At 38.5% G+C, this 4,858-nt stretch overlaps 1 long non-coding RNA gene across 1 annotated transcript; it reads right to left on the reverse strand.

Moving 5' to 3' along the window:
* Positions 1-2,738: 2,738 nt before the first annotated feature.
* LOC108166952 (uncharacterized) lies at positions 2,739-3,237 on the reverse strand. The gene is made up of 3 exons (XR_001777345.1): positions 3,079-3,237; positions 2,910-2,981; positions 2,739-2,773 (listed from the first exon to the last, which is right to left on the reverse strand). It is a non-coding gene; the product is annotated as an uncharacterized LOC108166952 (long non-coding RNA).
* Between the last annotated feature and the right edge of the window lie 1,621 nt (positions 3,238-4,858).

Here is a 4,858-nt window from a genome sequence, read left to right on the forward strand (position 1 = left end):
TTAAATCTAATAGCTGTGAGGCTATAAGTGATTTACTTTTGTGTGTTTTTGTCAGGCGGAAATTTATTTATACCCCTTAGGGTGTAAGAGGTTAAGACATGGGACATATTCCTCCATTTCTTGATGACAGATTGAACTGAACTCTATGTTCAGTGCTTTAGAGAGTTTTTGTGTCTGTCCCCTGACTTAAACTTTTCAATAAGATCTTCTCAGATTTTCTTGGAGATTTGTTCATCATGGTTCATTTCTGAGAGCAATAAAACAGGTAAAACCTCTGGTTGTTGAGTGCTTTTTATAGAGCTGCATCTTATTCTTTATTCCATGCTCACTTTAAACACGCTGAATGACTAAGAATGCTTAAAATTGTTGTTGACACCTGTAACGTTCAGTCTCCATTGGGTGCTTTTCAGCATGCAAACCCCTGCTCCCCAGCCCGTCTCATGACCCAGAAATTGCTCCCCAGCCGCCAACATCGAGGGTCTTCCAATTCCAGGAAGCAGGGTGGAGGGTGGGGGGGACACAAGGCTTCTGTGCCTGGTGGAATCACTCCTGCATGGTTCCGGTGGGCGAAGTGCTCACCAGCAACACAAGTTTGCTTTGCCCTCCATATGGCTTCTTTCTACACCAGAAACTATTAGGAACTGAAGCATATTGGCCCCATGTGGCCTTTTGTGTTTCACCGTCTAATCCACATGCAGTGTTGGGTGAAACAGCAGATTTCTTTTCTAGATAATTATGTCGCTATTCGCCCACACATCCAGAACTCCTGCAATTAAATTCTGTCTCACTCTGTTTTTATGTTTTTGTCAAAGTTGATCTTCAGCATCATAAGCTCAGTGTTTTTAATCAGCATCATCCGTTATGCCAGCTTTCTGTGTGGTTGATAGCATCTGCTCTCTTCACTTGAAACGTAATTGTCCAATGCAACAACTTGGTATCATCAAAGTTCAAAATGTGACTCATAAAAGACTCAAGTAATTTCAAGAGTAATAGAATTAAAAATATTGTTTACCTCCCAGACATGAATCTTGGTATTGGATGCACTTTGCTGCTATCTACTGGTCCAAATTATACCTAATTCAACTAATTTGTATAAGAAATGCCTAAATGCTACATTCATATTAAAAGGACAGTATTGTGTTTTCTAGGTACACAGTGCCATTTTATAGCACAATCAAGTTACAATGTTAATTTCAGAAGTTAAAGCAATTCTATATATCAATGCTACAGTACATATGAATTATGACTTAATAGGAATTTGACTTTGTTATTTAGTGCTGTGAAATTGACCCTGTGTCACTTTTGAAGCTCCGCCTTCAGGAAGTCATCACAAAATTGTTCCTTTATAAAGCCTTTAATGTTTTCACCAGTGCTGCACTGAGAAGCAGCTTCTATAATGAGCTAAGGACTAGACAGACTGCTGCTGGCTAGTCTGAAGGAGCTGAATGGAGGAGGGCAGGTCTATGAGGTGGAAGCTTGAAAAAGGCAGCTGTGAGGAGAATCTTTGCCCTTGCTGGTGGTGCCGGGTCCACCCAGGTGCTGCTGATCCCGCCCAACCAGAGGGATTGTTGGTTGTTGCCATGGGAGATTAAAGGATTTTTCGAACATGCATGAAAGAATCAAAGCAACACTCCTGGTATTTTTTGATGAGGGAATAACATTGTAATATGATGTAATGCTCAAAGAGTTGATATTACATAACACTGCCCCTTTAACAAGCTCTGCTTGACAGCAGTTTTCACAACCTGGGACAAGTCCTTTCTGTCCTTCACTATGTAGATGCTGTAGCACACAGTCATACTAAAGCAGAGGATGCTCTCAGTCACGGCTCTATAGAACTTCCTGAGCAACTGAGCAGGGAGTTCAGCCCTATTTAGTTTTTTGAGGAAGAAGAGTCTTTGTCAGGCCTTCCTCATCAGAAAAGAGGTGGTCAGCGACCCGGTCAGGACCGAGGTGATGCGGATGCCCAGGATTTTGATGCTGTCCACACACTCCACCACTTACACCAACAGTTTTCATCAGTGGTCTCTTCAGATTCTGACTTTTACTGATACAAGCTACTTGAACATTTATTTTCCCTTAATAAAGTATTTTTGAATTGAGTTGAATGTACAGTCAATGCATTTGTAAAAGTTAACTGATTAAAGTTACCTTCATTTACTGTAAACTACAGTTAAGGTTGTATGCTTTTATTTTGGTAACTTTGAAAACGTAATGGTAACAGTTCTACATGAAAAGCAGCAAAACATAAATATAGAACTATATATACAGTAGTTATATATCATGTGAATAAACATGATATTTAACAAAACATTGATAAAAGTACTTAAGTGATTTGTCATTAACCATTGAGGCTACATTAAAATTATTGCACACCATCTTGTCCCAAAATGTTACAGCTTAAGAAAATTTAATGTTATTTTTCTTTTCACTGCTGATTGCATTCATACACACATATATACAAACATACATGCAAAACTGATGCATTTGATGCAATTGTGACATCTCTAGTAATAAATCTTACCTGCTTCTTTCTTTAGCTACATCTGGAGGACTGGCTGTAGGTCCTGGATGCAGCTGGAAAACATTTTTGTGCATTTTCAATACATAGCATAATTACATTATATACATAAATAATGTTGAAGCATAAAATATCATCAACATTCTAAAATAGTAGATACTCACACACAGTTGCATCTCTGTCCTCATCATGGACATCAGAACGTTCCTGAAGAGTCTGATGGACACAAATGTGACTCTCATTCTGTGGAGTCTGTGGAAATAAATGTAAAATTAAAAAAATATCGTAGCAGATATATCGCTTTCTCAAAAATACGTAAGTAAATAAGTTAAAATTATTCTCAACCAACCATTCTACAGTCGGGAATCAACGCAGTGATTATACATACGGGCTTCATGACTTCCTCCTCCGTCCGCCATTTTGTAGATCTTTACTGCTTTCCACACTCTGCCTTGCTGTACTGAGTTACAACAAAATAAATAAAATAACGGGAAGATCAGTTTTCCTTACAAATATGTGAGTGTTCACTATTCACTAAATGTGAAATCAYAACTTACTGAATCTCTCTTGGTCCTGGTGGACTCAGAGCTCCTCGGCACCGTGGTCTGAGGTCTGGCTGGTTCTGCTTGGCCATTTTTCAGGTCTGAAAAAATTCAAAGAAGATGCGAGTATTTTTAAGAGTTCAGAACATCACATGTAATAGAGATTACAATACAAAATCTTGTGATGGGGAATGACCACTACCACTCCTATATAGCATGACTCTGGGTCTTTAAAGCAATCAGTGAATATTAACTTTAGTTTGAATATTATTCACAAAAATACTTTATGTACAATGAACTACTCTGGAACATGGTTTTTATTTTTATTTTTGATTAAGTTGTGCAATTCCTCCCATCACAAGATAAATCTTCAGATAGGAGGAATGTCAAAGTAAGATCACGTTTCACAAAAGTCTATTGTATGTAATCATGCTTATTCTTCTTTTATATCATCAATTCAACCAAAACTAAGTTTTTCAGTGCTCCTAACACACATGTAATATATATTTTAATGGATAAGAGATTGTTTTAATATTCTTTCTCCAAACATACTTCTTTATGGTGAACAGAAGGTAAAAAGGGTTAGCTACAAAATGAATAAGAGTCAAAAGGCGGTGCTCAACAGTTGATTTGCATTTGCATGGCACTCAGCAACTTCATTTAAATACGAAAACCTCTGCTAGGCACAAGGGGAGGGGGGGTGATAGGGGAACACGGACACACAGCGTTTTTGACCATTTTTGGCAGTGTTCGACTGATTAAAACCTCTTGCCGAAAGCCCTCAATCTCCATGCACACGGCAGAACAAGGAGTCAATAGCTGACAAAAATTCCATTTTTCGTCCTGTGAATGCTCACAGCATTCCAGGAAACAGGCAGCATGGCAGACAGACAAGCGCACAGCTTATGACTGACAACTGGAGCTGACGCCGTCACAGGACTAAACCAGTACAACTGGGACGACGGACAGACACAGACAGCAGTGAACAACAGACAAGGATCAGACAAAGAACACTGACAACAGGTGAGGCTAAATACACATGGGGTAACCAAGGGAACGAGACACATCTGGGAGACAATCAAGGGGAGGACTCAGAGACAGGATCACACAGAAAACTCAAAAACAAACAGAAACTCGGATCACGACATAAATAAAAGAATCAATATAAAAATAAATGTAGAAATATAGAAATAAAAGAATAAATATATATCCTTATATCCTACATAATAATAAATAAAACAATAAATATATAAATAAAAGAATAAATATATATTTTGATAAGAAATAAAAGCATGAATATAAACTTTGATTTTTTTTGCTTCTCCCTTTTCCATTTGCTGTATTTATTTCTGTATTTATTTCTGTATTATTTGCTCGCTGTATTTCTGCTGCATCGTTATGTTAATGAGGTGGGCTGGCTTCTACGTCAAGCTCTTCTACTATTGGTCAATAAACAGGAAGGCGAACGATCCGTGTGCAGGTCGATTGTGAATGGCTGCGCTGTGGTCCTGTTCGGAGCCTTATAGAGCCTTTTCACAAGACGTCAAACAACATCTGTTTAACATCCCAACATCCACTATCTATACATCATCTAAACTGGACAAATTCCTCGCTGATTGACACCAGTTTGACTACGAAGATACGTGTTTTGGTTTTTTCTAGCTGTTAGTTGATATGCTAGGATAGCAATATTAATTTGTTTCACTGCAGACTGGCACCAGTTCACTGCAGACTGGCACCAGTTCACTGCAGACTGGCACCAGTTCACTGCAGACTGGCACCAGTTCACTGCAGA

This window comes from Poecilia reticulata, linkage group LG15 (assembly GCF_000633615.1).
Source record: "Poecilia reticulata strain Guanapo linkage group LG15, Guppy_female_1.0+MT, whole genome shotgun sequence".
Classification (NCBI taxonomy): Eukaryota; Metazoa; Chordata; class Actinopteri; order Cyprinodontiformes; family Poeciliidae; genus Poecilia; species Poecilia reticulata.